At 47.6% G+C, this 17,495-nt stretch overlaps 1 protein-coding gene across 3 annotated transcripts in view; it reads left to right on the forward strand.

The window, feature by feature from the left end:
- Positions 1-264: 264 nt before the first annotated feature.
- Positions 265-17,495, forward strand: part of LOC8050834 (paired box protein Pax-6) — a 60,787-nt gene continuing 43,556 nt past the window's right edge. For all 3 annotated transcript variants that reach the window (XM_040216925.2, XM_040216927.2, XM_040216926.2), the window contains exon 1: positions 265-505. The gene's annotated coding sequence lies outside the window, so the exon portion shown is untranslated. The remainder of the gene's footprint in view (positions 506-17,495) is intronic.

Raw genomic sequence — 17,495 nt, forward strand, 5'->3', positions numbered from 1 at the left:
TCCGCAAAGATGGCCGCTCGCGGCAAACGGGCGAGGAGGCCGTGGGCGGAACCCCCTTTGGGGGCGGTCTCCGAGGAGCGTCTCGCGGGGCGGCCCGGTCGGCCTCCATTGGTCGGCCCGACTTAATGAGATGCGGGCCGAAAAGGGGCGTGTTCGCGTCAAAGTGGCGAGGAGGACGTCCGTGACGTCAGGCGGCCGCTCAGCGCTCCATTGGTCCGAGGCGGCGATTATCTGAGCCGACAGCGTCGGCGTCCGAGCGCGACAGAGCGGTGCGACCGGCGACTTCGGGTCGGCGATTCTGGCGTGAAAGCCGGTCTCTGGCCAAGCGTGCTGCCCGTCGGCGCGGCGGGCGCTTTTCCTTCCCGCGAGCCCCCGTCCGTGCCGCTGCCTCGCCGGAAGCGGAGGGCCCCCCTTCCCGAGCCCATGAGGCGGGCCGGCTGCGCCCAACGGACCTGACGGACCCAAACTCGCTGCTCTTTGTCGGCGGCGCGTCTTGCACTACCAGGTGGGTTCTGGACACGCTGCTCGCGGCGTTTTAGCGGGGCTTGCGGGTCTTTTTTGCCGGGTCGGGGGAGTCTGCGTGGCAAGCCTCCGACTACAGGCTGGTTGTACGGAACGGCGTTCCTGGAACGCGTTCCTTCTAGGAGGGGCGGACGAATGCCGCCGTTCCATCATGCATCGGTGGAACTGGCACGGAAGCTCGTTACATTTTCGAGAAAACGGCAAAAACAACGGCGTTTGCTTTTTTTTTTTTTTTTTCTATGTTGATTTGCAATTTTATTTTAATTTAATAGGTATTTTTTTATTTTTTAATTATCGACTATATTTGAGTCTCCGAATTCGAGAGATAGGGAACGGTCCGAGAGATAGTCGAAACGAAGAACTGGAAAAAAGATTTGATCGTGATTTGGATGTGGATATTTTCACTCACTCTATTGTATCTACAGATTTTTTTTATTAATAAAACAGGCATAGGTAACGTTAATGTAACAAGTTCCCATCTTAGAAATGGAACGGGGACGCGTTCTTTTCGAACGACTGAAACATTAACGGGAACTCGTCCCAATATTGAAAAGGAACGAAGAACGAGCTTTCGTTCCTGTTTTGGGGGAGCGTGTCCAATGCCTCTGAGGCTTTGACGGGGGCGTTTGGTCGGGTGGGTTTGAATCCCACACGTTCCCCTTTGTTCGTTTGTATATACATATTTGTTTTATCGGGGCGGGAGCCCCTGTTCTGCCCCCGAACAAGTGGTTCGGACGCCATGATGAGGGGTTGGGATTCCGTAGTTTGGCTTCTGAGCGAGTCCGGCGTTCCTTGCTCTACTTTGACGTCGCACCGCGGTCTTTGGCTCGTGACAATTGCTTCTTCCGCGGTGGCTCCTTCGCGGCGACAGGTGACAGGCACCCGATGTTCTGTCACGGCTTACAGCCGGGCTCAAAACGATATATTAAAACAAAACGAAAAAGTACCTATACGGTTTTAAGTGCGCGACAGAATGTACTTGCTGCATTTCACTTGGGGAGTTAGTTTAAAGAAATGAGGATGAAGTTTACGTCTATACTTGTCTCGAAGAATAATGTGCATTTTTATATCTCGAATTCTGCGTCGAGTGCTTCCTTCGCGACGCATGGGAGCGCGAGTCCGCTGTCAGAATCAGGATCATGCTCGCAATTCGTTACCGCGAAGTGCAAACCATGCATTTGTGAATCGACGGGTGCAACTCTCTTCACCCGTTGTTTCATGCTCGCAATTCGTTACCGCGAAGTGCAAACCATGCATTTGTGAATCGACGGGTGCAACTCTCTTCACCCGTTGTTTCATGCTCGCAATTCGTTATCGTGAAGTGCAAACCATGCATTTGTGAATCGACGGGTGCAACTCTCTTCAGCCGTTGTTTATGCCGCGCGATACAGATAGATCGACACGACGCTTAGCCATGCAAAATCAATCGCGGTTCCTTTTGATCCTTACGGCGAATGGTGTTGGGTAACCGTTTGTGCGCGTAATTATTTAGGACAGGATGATTCGCGCTGGTCCCTCTTAGAGGCTCTCCCGTGCACATGTTGCTGGCACCAGCGCGCGCCAGGAGGTGACCATATATATATATCGGAGTTACTGCGATCGAAGGATTCATGAAGGAAGGCGTGCAATGATCAGATCGCATGATGGGCAGTATTTCGTGTTGAAGTATTTGAAATGTACACTTAATATACGTCGAATAGTTTGTATGTCGCATTTAATTATACGTATACTATGGGAATGCATATTCGAAGATTGTTTTTAGATACCGAAAATGCAGTGTTTAAAATACTCGTATTTCTAAAAACAAAAACAAAAAAAGAAAAACGACCAGAATACACGTTTGGGACATTGGACCTTCGCAGTCAAAGGCGATTTTGGAAACTCTTTGCGGGGAGTCTGGAAAAAGAAAACATATTAGTTGGTTATTCAGCAGGGTTGAGTCTGCCGCGCAGTAAATGGCGACATTGTTACACACTGTAGATTAGAAATGTAGCCAGTACAACCGCTGTAGCCCGGGGTCTTTAACGTGCATCACGCAGTAGTACGTGATGAACGCCGCAGTACGATGCTCATCCAGATCGAAACGGGCAGAGGTTCTGCAGCGCGAGCTTTCGCAGGAAGTCCGTAAACAGCGTAAAACATTCACGCTTTGCGCACAATAAACATCGAAGAAAGACAATGACGAAGGAACAAACGGAGCGGGTCGTTTCAGAAGTGGTAGACATATGACATTCATGATGCGTGTTTGTTTGAAAGGGCTTCGCGTCGCTTGCATTGAACCTTCGAAATCAACGTCGCATGCACAGAATGCATGCATTGTTTTTCCTGTTGCTGCATCCACCCATCTTATGCCAAACAACTTTTTTTTTAAAGTTTTTTTTTATCGATTTTGTTTTTATGTTTGATCTTTTACATTAGACTCCATTTGGACGCGTTGTTTTTTTACCCGCGGGGTTCTGTTTATTAGTTTAAGTGATCAAACCATACAACCGGGGTCACACCGTTCATACGTCCAGGCACGTAGCCAGGATTTTGTTTCGAGGGGGGGGGGGGGGGCGCCCATGACAGAAAGCTGTATGAAGGGGAGGGGGGAGAATAGGTCCCAGCAAAATGGAAGCTTTCGGGGGGGGGGGGGGGGGCGCCTGGGGTCCATGGGCCTCCCCCCTGGCTGAGTGCCTGCATACGTCAAATGTCATGCAAAGACAAGTCTCCGCAATATTCCTGGTTCGAATGCCGCTCATACCAGGCTCGTGCATGGCCATGCGGCATTCGAAGCAGGGATCTCGCGGGGACTCGCGTTTGAATCTTTATGCAGACTGTCTTTTGTATCATGTATAAGCAGTGTGACATGTGTAGAAGTATTTGGGAATGATCAAATACTGGTCTCTGTGTTTGGATCTTGTATTTCCATATACCGTTTTGCGATGAATTTTCCATCCCTGATCTGGAAAGAGAGCAAATTTGTCAGGGCACATGCCCAAGACTTTGTGGAGGCGTTTCGCCGATCGAATGTTTATATATCGGTATATTTCAAAACCAAATAGGCTTCATTTTTTGTTATAAAAAAAAACATAAAAAAAAGCAAAAACAACTCGTATGTATGGAAGCGTGTGGAGGTACTTGGCGCATGACATTCTGCGGGGTTTCGATGTCGCGAATGAAAACAGTGGCATGCTATTTTTGCACGAAAAAGAAATCCAGTCTCGTGCACGCCAAGCACACCTTAAATGGGATCGGTGACTCTCGCAGGAGATACACTAATGATGGCGTCATGCATAGGCCTCGTCTTCCACTCAAGGTTACAGCCGACACGAAGAACCCTCGTAAACTCGGTGCAAACGCTGCCGTCTGCTTGTATGAATGTTACGAAGAAAGTATATTTAATTTATTACCCGATCTAACCGACTTGCACACCGCCACTCGATCGTGACACCAAGTGAGGTCGAACAGATGCATAAACCGGAATGAAGCTAAATTGTACGCTTAAATTGCGTAAAAGGGCTTTATGAGACATTAATTGGTTACTTCCTGCTGTATTAATGGGCAGCTATGAGGTATTGCAGTAACGCGGAATTAACGGATAACCGCTACCATTTCGGTTACATCAGGCAACGCGGTAATTCCGAGCACCGATTGACACTTGAACTACCTACGCAGCTAAATAAATTTAGAAAACTACCGGTTTAATTATACTCCGAGAGAAACAATGTTAAAACTTGTATACCGTTTATATTGGTGTTAATCTTCATTCTGGTTGTGTATGCTTTTGCGACGAGAGAAATAAAAGGAAAAATAAACGGGAAAAATGGAAAACGGGAAAGGGGGGGGGGGGCTGTATAGTAAAAAAGGAACGAAAACCTTAGCGCGCTCGGCTGCCCATTTACCTGCAGCGCAGCGTTATAATGTAATAATATATAGTAATTTGCTAATAGTGGAATTCGAATATTTTCGAATCGAATATCGTATAGTCTCCAAGCCTTTCAATACTGTGGTACCATGCTAAAACGAAAACACAGCGACACTCGTGAACTTCTGCTTGTCCATTTCTTAGCTAATTTATTCTCGCTATATTTATGGACTGTGGCCTCAGAAAGTCCAGTGCGTATACATTGTGATGGCAGGGAAACGACGGATATGCCATAAAGGGATGCATGGGTGGATTGCTAGGGGTCGGGGGTTGGTTGGGGGGGGGGCTTCTGCAATCAATTTTACTGATCTAATATTTTCTATATCCACAAATACTAAATATTTCTTTATAAAAAAGAACTGGTGTACGTCGATTTTTTTTTTTTAATTTCAAAAAGTAGACTTTGGAAGGACAGAACGACCCCCCCAACCTTAAATTCGCCTGTTTAGGAAGACAATACCTAATCGAGGAAATACACAAATCTTGCTTTATGCAAATACCCTCTCTTCAATCTCGAAGTAAAAAAAGAAAAAAAGAAATACCATCTTAATAGATGAGCGCACGTTGTCCGGGCTTCTGTGCCTAACATATACTCTTGCATAACAGCCACAGTTTGAGCTTGCGAATTTCACTGCAAGCGAGTTATCAACGATCACAAAGTTTTCGCTTCTTTTTAAGTACACCAGGCGCGCGCGTGTATCCTTCAGTTTTAAAAGTATGCGTTTCTACGTACTTCTTGGAATGTTGATTGCGGCGTGTTAGCCCCGTTAAACGCGCTTCTCGGCATTGCACCTGTGCTCAGCAAGAAGGGCGCTCAACGGCGCTAACCCACCGCGGTCAACACTTCGAAAAATACGAATATCCTTCCCAGTTCACCTCGGAGCGATCATCGAATAGCCTATTATTCGAAACTATACTATTCGAATATTCGCACAATGCTAACAATAATCTAGAGGGGAAGGTCTCACGCATTTCGACCGCTTCAGAACGGCTGAGCACGCGGTCCTCAGCGGCCCCATCGATGGTCCGGATGGGCCCAGATCACTGGAGACGCTTTAATAAAAAGTAGCAGGATAACAACCCTCGCACAGTCTGTGTACTTACTGCTTTTATAGATTTATTTTGCACTTAGTGAAAAGCACCGACGTCGCGCATTATATAAGAAGAAATAAAGCTGACACGCGCTCAAAGAACGTCAAATCGTCGCGGCAGAACGAACACGCCCAACCTGTGTCGCCTGCCTTTTTTCTTTCTGCTCTTCTGTCGCTCTCTTTCTCTTTCTTTCTCTCGATAAACCACCGATGTCAGCGCTTCCCATTTGCCGCGTCCTGCTCCCGTCTTTACCCCCCTGCCTGCCTGACCGACCTCGAAGAAACGCAGGGGTCTCCCGCGTCCTCGGGTCGGGTGAGCGTGGGCACACCTGTCGAGAAGGGACCGCGCCTCTCGGGGAGTAAGCGCAAAGGTATACAGCGGGCCACGCCAAGGTCCGCCGTGTATATATACCACTGCTGGTTCTTTCGAGTGTATTACGCGCGGATACACAAGCACACGCCCGTATACGATGCTTATCCCGATCGAAACAGCTGGGCGGTTGAACCTGCAGCAGGGTCCTGCACCAATTGTCAACGAGCATTTAAAGGGATTCTGAATTTTAGTGTCTGCCGCGGGGGACAACGTTATTCGAAGAAGGTTTCGAATATATCTTTTTCGAGGGTACCAACTTGACTATAGTTCAGTGTCAGTTGACTAGCTTCTATAGGAAGCTAGTGGCGCTCGTTGCGGCTATCAGCCCAGCCCTCGTGGACAGAAGCTGCGGAATCGGTGAATGCTAGATTCATATTATATTACCTGCGGTGGTTGATTCTATTATTGTTTTTGTGGCGAACATAATGTTCACGCAACTGTTCGCGCAAAACGAGCGTCGTTCGAAACCGGTTCTTCTATATAGAATGCCCGTGCAGTCATTTCGCTGCAGGGTCTATAGGAACGTTATCCCCCCGTATATTCACCGCATTCGGTGGGAGTTGATACCACGAGGGCGCCACAGTATTTGGTGCCCCAGTAGACTTCCTGTAGTATATTTATTTATTCTTCAGCAACGCACAGCGGTCGGATAAGAAGAGTTTCCTTCAGAGAAGTTTCTGTAGTAGGTTTGTAAGAACATTAGTGCATTGTACAAAGTAGTGCGAATAACAAAAGGATGAGAGACAAATGGAAAAGAAGAGGAAAAACGGAAGCGCGCAGGGGTCCGCCGATAGGGGGTGGTAGTGAGCTTGTTTGCAAACAAACATCGGTGAATACCTGCTCGCCTGCGGGCAGCAGAGAAGAACCGTTTTCGAACGCCGCTCTTCCGTGGAGCTTGTCAACTGATAGATCTAAGAACGTTGGAAGGGACGGTGAGGCACTCCTCGGTCGCAGTCCGGCGACATCCCCGCGCGTAATCGGACACTCGCATCTCCGGTCCTCCGACGTTTCGGTCGCGGGGCCGGGGTTGACGCGCCCGCCCGCGTCCTTATCGTCCGCTGCCGGCACTCGCTGGTCCCGGTCCGTCGACATGCCGTGCTGACGGAGAGCTGCGGCATTCCGCACCGCTGACAACCTCTTCCTTGGCGGGGGACACGGCTGCTTTTCTGAGTGTGTGAAGGACGGGCTTGAATGTGGCGTTCAGCGAACTCGGACGTTCGGTGGCGCTAAAAAAAAATTCCGTGTTGTGTGTGTCTGTTCCTCGTCCGTGTTTTTTTTTTTTTTTCCTGCGCTTTTAAGCTTTTTTTTTAGATGTTCGTGTGTGTAGTTTCTTTTTTCTTTTTGCTTCAAGACTTTTGAGTGCCAAATTTTGATTTCGGTTCTATTTTATTGATCAAAAAGAGAGAAAGCTCACTTGCCACAAGAATGATTTACACACTCGTATAGATATACTATATACGACTGCATCGTTTCCCCTCAATAGGGCAATCTTTTCTTTTTTTCTTTCGAAAAACGCCGTTTTTTTTTTTTGTTTTTTTGTTTGGGGGAGAGAAAATTAGGGTTTCGCGAAAACGTGCAGGAATCAAGAATATAATTTCTTCTCCCAAAACAAAAGACGCTCATACACTTCCACATTGAAAGGCTGCAGGTAAGGCATCCCGAAATTCGTTGCTAGCCAAGCAAAAAGTTAGAAAAAAAAAATTTACGCGCACGCCACGACGTGCCTCTGAAACCAGCAGCACCGCGACTACGAGGAGTGGCGCAAAGGGAGAACAAAGCGCGGCGCCGCCCTGCTCCGAAAGGGCACAGATCTGTCTTCATAGACTGGGGTGCGCAGCGGGGGCTACGGCAGCTCGGGCACAGCCGAGACGTCCGCACTACGTAGATACCGGGGCCGGAAACGCTGCGCCGCCGGTGCGTCTCCATCGCGGCCGACGAGTTTCTTCGGCGGAGGTTCGCGGGCGCCTGCCTCCGCCATGGCATCGCCTGACCGATCGGGGCCGGCCGCGATCGCCCTGTACAGGCTCTCCACGCTCACCGCGTGGCTTAGTTGTGCCCCTGCTTGCTTGCGTGCGTGCGTGCGTTCGTTCGTGCACCGCGCGCGAGCGCCTGAGGATCCGCGTGCCGAAGGGTCTCCCGACTGTTGGACGCCGAACAGCCGCGAAACAGCGCCCGGAATACACATAGGGGATGAGGTCGAGACGGGTTTCATCGTCGAGAACTCCATTACAAAGATGCGTATCCACATTCTACAGAATTTCTAGTAAAAATAGTGTAGATAAGCTATAGATATATTCTGAAGAAAAAGCATTCATTGTCCTATCTCCCGTCTGTAGCTTTTTGGCCGTTTTGTTTCCTCTAAACATTGCATATAACTTCGTCCATAGAAACTGGATAGAAGGTTTTTGGCCGCTCTTTTTTAACTGGGTGGAAATCGTAAAGAAAGCATATAGAGCTTTTAATAACCTTTCTGTCCTTTTTTTAAAAACAGTCATTCAGTTTTCAAAAAAAAAAGAAAGAAATTGTGAATATAATTTTTGGATTGTCACGATACATCCATAGAAACGTGCACTCGCCTTTTGCCTTGTGTACATACGCAAACATCACGAATACACGCGCCATGGAGCACTCATAATACTAGTAATTCAATAGTATTGACTGCTCGACCGCTATATATATCCTATACTTGTATAAGGCAATGACTTGAACAAGGACCATCGCAGAAGATAAAAAGATAACAAGCATGTTGCTTTTTTTTTCGCGGATCATTTATACGAAATATGGTTTACAATGGTCGCTGCACTGCATCTCCAACTATAAAGCATTACAAGAGGTGATAACTATATGACACAGTCGTTAAGAACAGTCTCCACAGGGAGGCTCCAACTGGGAGTGATGTCGGTTCTCCGCACTGCCTCTTATTATTCTATCGATTCTAGTCTATGAAAATTTTATAGATGTATAGTAACGAATGAAGCGGCGAGAGGATGAACAAAGAACTGAAAATAAAGATTTAATCGGCGAACTTTTGGCAGACAAAATAAAGAACGAGCGTCGAGGCAGCAGGAAAAGTGGGCGATGATTTGGCGGCGTAACAGCAAGCGAGAGCGAGACTGACTCGACAAGGTCGCGGGCAGCGCCTTATCTAGTATGCGTCGGCATCGCGAAACTTCGGCTCAGAAGGTTTGAGCATCGAGCGTTCGGAGTGAGAATGAACAGGCACGTTCGAGAATAAGAAACTATTACGAATTGATAAAAGTTACGTCCCGAGTAAGAATAAACGCGAATCTTCTACAAATTCCGTGTCCGAGCATTCCTCGCTCGGCACTGCGCGCTGCAATATGGTGACAGAAAGCCTATTGATATGTGGTGATAAAAAAATCTATAGAATTTCTATCACCTGTGACTTCGGTTGAAAGGATGTGTCTGCTGAAAATTGTCAATACGACGTGACTGTATAGGAAGTTGAAAAAAGTCTTTAAAATGTGAATAAGATTTCTATAGACTGCTTGAAATATTTGTGTAAGAACTAGCGCCTTTGACATTTTTTTATTTCTTATTTATTTTGGTGGTTTTCTTAAAGGGGCACTGACACCCCAAAGGTCGTATTCTTTTTTATTGTCTAAAACGATGCAAGTTGTAGTCATAGACACGCAAAAAAAATCGCATCGCGAAAAAAAATTTCCCTCCGCGCGCGCGCGCCTTTTTATTTTTGGCGTTTATATTTCCCGCGCTAACCTCCTTGCTTCTTTTGATCGGTGACGTCAAAAATCAGGAAATTTAGAAGCTTTGTAGGCGACATTTCAATAACATTTAATAGCGGCCATCGTAAAACATGTTTTTTAACGCAATGACGAACGCACTACGGCCTTTCTTTTTGAAATACCAAAACTCAGATTTCGGTGTGATGTCGCTTCCTGAATTTGTGTTCTCCCTCGGAAACCTTGGCGGCGCTCAAGCAGAGGCTTATCGCCGAGTCGGGGAAGACCGGTTTTTCCCCGCGTCGGCTCCCTTCTATCCCGCCTGCTCACCTCCTCCTCTCTTCAGGTCGCGGTAGCAACGGCGCTTTGCTTCACAGCGTGGTGCGGAGGTCCGAAAGAAAGTCGAGTCGCAGGAGACCCCAAAATTTGACTCATTGCGCTGGCGCGGATCGCGCGGGAACTTCAAATTCGGCATTTGGAAATTGTTTTTTTATTTCACAAATACTGAATTCCCAAGTTTCGAATTTTGAGGGTAATGTCCCGGCATCGTTTTCAATCATTTCGTATAATAAAATAAATTACGATTTTGATGTGTCAGTGCCCCTTTAAGAATGAATCGGAGTGAACCTTAGAAGCACAGCACAATGCCGAAAAAAGACGTGTGAAGGCCCGTTTACACACTTGCAGCCAACTAGGACCGACTGAGACAAACCCAGTTTTTAAGCTTCTTGCAACGGCTTCCGACGGGTTCAGCAGGGGCGCATCCGGTTGTAAGCCGTCGCAAGAGGCTTAAAAACCGGTCTTCTCTCAGTCAGTCCTACTCGGTTGCCAGTGTGTAAACGGGCCTTCAGACAACAAAGGAGCAGGGCCAAGCCTTGGGGATTTATTGGTTTGGAGCGATTCAACGAGCAGTGATCGCGATAGAGTTTAGACAATCATTGTAGCATGCCACTATAGCCTCGAGGTTATCTTGATTCGGTCCACATTAAACAACTACACAGCTGCAAAAAAAAAAAAAAAAACATGAAATTTTTATAGCGACGAGCCATAATTAGAACCATTTTATATTCTCTCTTAATCACGTTCACTCACTGCACGCGCGCGTCATATCTGGAGTGCATAATATTTATTTTTTTAGCAATCACTCAAATCGAAATATTGCAGCTCGCCAGAGAGAGCGCCCGATTCGTGTTGCGTTTTAAATAATACTCGTTATTCGTACGCGAGATGACCAAAAACTTAAACGACGGTACACACACTCGTGCTACTTATTCTTACTTTCATGCGGCCACTAATTGTCTGCGGCCTGCTTACAGGACCTTCCGCACTGTGCCTCCACAGCGACTCGGTAGAGGGTAACTGTTGGTACTAAAAACGCAGGCTATAGGTAGCGCAAGCCGCAGCCTGTTTAAGAGGGTACGAATCCATTCATCCTTCCTCGTGTTCGGTAACTCAGTCTAACCGCTCAAAGCAACCATTTGGAAAACTGCCATAGCTAGAGCCTGCTTCGAAAGGGTGGCTTCGATCCGTACTCGAGAACCGAACTAATGGCGATCGCAACGCCGCCGATTCTCCCGCGGTGGTCGCTCCGGAAACTGCACGCCTGCACTTATCGGTTCAGGTCGAGTTGCGCAAGGCCGGTGGCGCCATCTCGCAGTACCATTTCGCAGTAGCAATATATATGAACTTTCATGTTTTAATGAGTCGCTAAAGGGTGGCGCTGTTATCGCATTTAGTTTGGTCCCGGTGGACGCGACCGGCCCGGGTTTCAAGGGTGGTGAGTTTCCCAACTGAAGGTTTTAGTAACGTTGGTTCAAATCATCCAACATTTCCAGAATTCCACACTGTTTCCTTATTAAAACGTGATCAAATGTGGCGACCTGCTCCTTCCTCTGCGAAAAAAAAAAACCTTCCCTTTGTGCGAGAAAAGGGCGTGTCGCGATCTTAGATCGCGTCTTTAGAATATATGGAAATAAGCCACGCAAAATCGCAATGTCCCACTCAAAATATGAACTGGGAAATCTTTTCGGTTTACATGTTGCGTGGCGACAAAACATGAACCTCGAGATGGCCTTAGTTATAGTGATAGTGCCGGTGGTAAATATACATGGTTGAGCAACCTTTTGTATGGTTAGCTGAAGAAACAAAAACACAAGCAGAAAATGTACACGTTATTACGTGGTTCTTAATGTCACATGGCAAGCAGGGTTGCATAGAGAGATGAATGATTGCATAAAAATTATCCTTTTGAATCGGGCGGCACCTTGCGCCAGCTATCCAGTGTATTTACTTTCGACAGCTAATATCTGACACTTCGCTTCGCGCACTGTGCGTTTTGCGGAATAAAAAAAAAAATGTTTAATTTGTTTCCTCTGTTTTAAGCAACCGGTTAGATTCCCTCCGCTTGGTTATCTGCAAATATTCCAACATCCGCTTTTTCTAAATTTGGAGATGACCAAACAGAGGGCATCTAACAGGCTGCCTAAAACATTGGAAAGCTGCAAAGTGCGCGAATCGAAGTGCTATAATATTAGCTGTCAAAATGAAACACACTGTATAGGTGGCGCCAACTACCGCCCAATTCAAAAAGGTTTGACCGTACGTAATCATTCACCCATCGCGCGACCCTGCGTGGCAAGTGACATTAAAATTCACGCATTAATGAGTTTCTATTTCTGTTACGTTCTTTTTTTCTCGGCTAACCAATCGGAATGCTGCTCAACCGTGTGTATACCACCTGCAGTATCATTATGACTCCATTTTGAGGCTCATTATTCGTCCCTATACGCAACACGCAAGAGGAAAATCCGACGACACGCGAGACTGATGAGGGAATACGCAAAACTCGAGCCGCGAAACACTTGTACAGATAACGGAGACACGGTGTTCGGCTCGTGCACATCCTGTCTGATGATGTGCATGCTTGTCTGCAGGTGCGATTAATATTATCTGCGCCGCTCCAAAGCCCGTGCCTGCCGCAGCTCCGGACGCGGCTTGCGACGCTTTATTGACGATTTTTCATCGCGTGTTTTTTTTTTAATTTATATACTTTCGCGACTTCGTCTTTAGACCGTTAGGCTCTGTGGATTCGTTCGAGAAGGCGTTCAGCGAGAGAACTTGCCGCCCCAGCGTTTCGCTGTATAGCCGCTAGGTGCCGCCGATTTCGCTGGAGTCACCATTGTTACGTGGAGGTTTCTATTTATTCGATGCATTTGATGTTCTCTCGTTCGGTCATTTTAATTATACTTAAGATTTGCGTACACAGCGTTCCGTTTGCTATATAATCAGTTTTTTTTTCTTTACATAATCGCTTTTGTAATTTTTTTTTTTTATTTCTTACATCCCCTTTCCACCCCCCCCCCCCCCCTTTCAGTTTCGACCTGAGTGCGGTCGCGTATCACTAACTACTACGGGATGCACGTTAAAGATCACGAGCTAGCCGTCATACCGCGCTGGCTAAATTTCTCAACTACAGCGTAAACCAGTGTTGCCATATCTTAAAAGCAGGCCGATGTCACGCTGTCTAAACACGAACGTGTAAATTGGGATATGAAAACCGCTTACGTCCCTCGAATTTGTTATCCGACGCTTTTTTTCCCCTTCCATGTATTTTTCTTTTTTTTTTTTTTGGTTATGTCACAATAGGGTATTGGCAACTTTAGCGAAACTTTTTCCGATCCCTTTTTAAACCTTTATGTTTGCCAATGGTTATAAATATTTGGATGGGTTAGCTGCAAAACATTAACGGTGACTGCCCCATACCGGCAGGCTTCATGCGGTGATGTAATGGACATTTTTTTACTGAGCTTTTGCGGGATGCATACGAGATACATATCCAGACCTATCTTTGCGTGTATTTCGCCTTTTTTGATGATTCTTTTCTTTTTTACTGTTGGTAGTATGGGGCGTAAAAAGCAACGTAAACCGATGTATACGATGCCAATGTGTTCTGACGGGCGGAGGCGTTTTTATACCGCTATATTTCCTCAAGCGAGACGGAAGGAATAGCTGCCAATTAAGCGCATCAGAAATTTGTTTCACTTTCTGTGTACTGAAACTAATGGCTCAGAGCCTCAGGCCCCACTGCACTGTCAGACTGCTACGTAGACTTGTGCGGATCCTTAAAACGTTCAATTATCGCTTCCAATAAAGTACCGTTTGATTCAATCTTCGTCTCAGACACTGGCGCTTTGTCGCAAGTTCCGTAATGCCACGCTCAGTTGGCAGACAGGAACTCCGTTGAGTGCGCTTCTTGCCACTCCTCGGTGCACTGCGGAGAAGCCAAACCCACAGACGTTGCTACTTCGCGCGCGTCGGTCGCTTCGCCACGGTGCAGCTTTGTGTCTAGTGGAGAAGCACCCTTCCAGGGAGGGACTGCGCGTTCGCGCGCGTCGCGAGAAAAGAAGGAAGTTGTTGAATGCTGATGCGATGTCTTGCAGCGAATGTTTGACAGTAATACGGCGGCTTGTGCATATTATACGCTGCGATATCCTGACAATTTACGTGCAATGTGCATAATCGGTCGTTTTTTTTTTCTTTTTTACGCAGAATGTGTTACATAACTGGGCTTCACGAGAAAAGCGACACGTCACGCTAGAGGCTTGACCGACACAGAGGTGAAGGGGTCAGGGTCATACGAGCAAGATAGTCCTATAAGGGCTGTATTGCTTATAGGATACGGCCAGGATACTATATACAGGGGTGAAAAATGTGGATACATTTCGTTTATCTCTGCACACCATTCTTTATTACATTTCTGTACAAAGTGGTTAAATATTTGTTGTAATAATCCTTGGCACTTTGAAAAGCCCACACCACTGGAAGAAGTGAGGCAAACGTCCGGCGTCTGTCGACGACTCTATGGAACGACTCTTCAGCCTGAGAAAATAAGAGTAAATTTAATTGTACTAAAAAAAGAAATTCAATTACTGAAGCGGCAATTAATTAAGACCACAGTTACTTAGTTAAGGTAATTATAAAACAATTACAGATTAGCCGCAGAGTAATTAAGTAACAGTTTGTCAATTACTGTAATTGAATTGGCATGTGGACGCCAGTGCCCGCGGTAGGACATTATGACCAAGGTCAGGATTTTCGGCCGCAACTTAGCAGTCATCCTGAGATTTCCACGCGTGCTCCCAGGATAAACTACCATCCAGGTTACAAATCAATTTTATTCGCGTTCAGTCTGGGCCAAGCAGGATGAGCAACCAGGGTTCGTCAGTTCACCGTGTTCACTGGTTCCGCGGGTACACCAACCGCTGTCGCTCTTCGAATTGTAGCAGTTCGCCGGACGAATGTATCCACCGCATGCAAGATCAGTGTTCGCGCGCGTCGGACGTTGCTGAATCGGTCAAAGAGACGCAGGCAGTCGCCGCCAGAATCGCTCGAAGTCGTTCTCGGTTGGTTACAAAAGGACTGGCAGCTGACGAGACTCGAGCGATAAAGACGCCTTTCGCTGGCTGTGGATGGGTGCATGCCTTGACGAACCCTCACTTCTTTTTCGTCGTTTACCCTGAGACTGGGTTTTTTTTTTGAAGAGCAGAAGTAACAGAAAAAACAGACAGGTCTCAAACTCAGCTACACGTTTATTTCAACAACTTCCTCTTATATAGTTCGTTTCGTCCTTACCTCAGGGTAAACGACGAAATGGTTGACTTCCACCAGCTAGCCTGTACTTTGACTCTTTCCTCACTTCTTGTTTCCTTTGATTTCTTTCGCTTCATTTCATTTTCGTTATCACACTCATTGACGCTCATTGACCTTTAAGGCCCCATAGTGTTCTCGTCCTCAGCGCTGTCTTTGCGTGAACTCGTCCATACCGTCTTCAGTGGCATTTCGGTGAGACGAGCAAAAATCATTTATGGCGGCTGTATTCTGACGCGCGGGAACAGGGACTATACGGGCAGAAATTGAGGGAGAGAATTTGCGAGATTTGCGGTTACGATTATTTAACTTTGCCCCGGGCCAGCATAGACGTACGATATGTTTTCGAACACAACACTACGATCGATTCTTTGCAGCCGGTTCGGAGCGGTTTGCTTTGCGTTTGTTCTTATTATAATCGGCCTAATTAAACATTGAGTCATGTCGCACCTGTCAGACAGAGGGAGCGTGTGTCCTGCGTCGGTAATTTACGAGGTGTTAGCGAGCGCGCGATGATGTCGTCATTATGCCCGCGTGGAGCCGATGATCCCATCCGAGGACAGTTTGTCATCGCGAGATGCCCCGGCCGACGTGCCGGCCACGCCTACCGCGCGCAGACGCCCGCGCGGTGCTGGTGCACGCGCCCAGACGGGCCGGTTGGAGCGCCGACGAACGGGGTGGTGCGGGCAGCGCGCGTGCACACTGCACGCGCTCCTGTGTGCACAGGTGCCCGCGTAAGGGACACACGCGCAGCGCGTGCACATACACACGTACAGTATGTGTGCATGTATAATTGTATACGCACGCACGAGTAGACGCACATGCGCGAACACATGCGAACGAAGAAGCGTGCGTACACATATGAGGACATGCTCACGCATGCTTGTACGCGCAAACACACATGCACACGCGACATCCTCGTGCGTGTCCACGCAGGTAACCCATACACACGCATGTAGTGAGTGCACACAGACACATATAACGCGTAATTGGCAGGTAAAAGCACACGCATTCATGCGCGCAATCATACACGCGTACACACACACACAGGGGCATTATTTGGCCGCGTATAAAACCTCGTCCGCACGCCCCCTCCCTCTATATCTATGCGCGAGAGTGAGGGAGGCAAAGAAAGGGCCGAGCCTCATCAAATTTCAATAACGTGGTCATTTTTTTGTGTGTGTGCCAGCCGTGTCGGGAGGGTGTCCTCTAATTGTCCGTCGTCCGTACTGTGTGGCTCCATTTGTCAGCGGCCACACGTTGATGAACCGGCGGCGGGCGTCTGCCCGTCCCCTTCTTCCCTCGTCGTCGGCGGTGCACTGCGCGCAGGCGGATCGTTTTCTCTTTGGAAGATCGCCGCTCATCCGACAGAAGGGCGCCGACCAAGCGTTTAATTGAACGCACAAAGGAAGTCATAAAAAGGACATTTTTTTTCTCTCCACCCTTGGGGGGTGCAGGTTGAACGCGCTATGTGCTTTTTTTCCCCCTTTTTAATGCGGCTAACAAAATTTCTTTTTTTTTAAAGGCGAGAAAAAGAGGCCGGGACATGGTTTTTCTGATTTTTGCGCGGGGGATCGGGAATCGCGTCAATATCCATCAGCAGGCGCCACATTGTTTGTCAAATTCGTGGTCACATTTGGGCCGCCATGGAGCGAACGACCTTTTTTGTTTACTTTTTGTACGCGTTTGCGTACACGGTGACATAGCGTGCTCTTAAACTTAGTGTAAAATTGGGGGGATCGGTCGGTGGTTGAGTCGGCTAGCGCGCACCAGCATGGAGCACGTGGAGCGAAAGCTCGCACTGCAGAACCCCCAGGATGCTGGGCTCTATCCCCACCCCTGCCTGTTTCGATCTGGATAAGCATCGTACCGGCGTACATGTTGGGAAAACAAATGTGCATCGAGCGTGCGTGTCCAGATAATTTTGTGATCATGTCCGCAGCGAGAATTGTTTCTTTTGTGTGACGTATGATGTCCCCCGAGCCCCACTAGAGCGACAAACAGAAACAACCGACACCGACAAGCCTGAAGCGCATGGGGCATGCACTCGAAGACACCTTTGGCAGGCTTTCAGTGGCTCGGTGCTCGTTAAGTATTAGCGATGTGCACGACCAAAAGCGTCGCTGTGGTCAGCTTTCCACGATTGGCCAAACCATGGGCATATGAGCCTTGTCAGACTGTCAACTTTGACGGTGTTAGTTTCGGATTGCGATGACTCCTAGCTTCCACTGTGCTTTTTAAACACAGCACCGACC

The sequence above is a fragment of the Ixodes scapularis genome, unplaced genomic scaffold (genome assembly GCF_016920785.2).
Source record: "Ixodes scapularis isolate PalLabHiFi unplaced genomic scaffold, ASM1692078v2 PGA_scaffold7__128_contigs__length_106722199, whole genome shotgun sequence".
NCBI classification, from domain to species: domain Eukaryota; kingdom Metazoa; phylum Arthropoda; class Arachnida; order Ixodida; family Ixodidae; genus Ixodes; species Ixodes scapularis.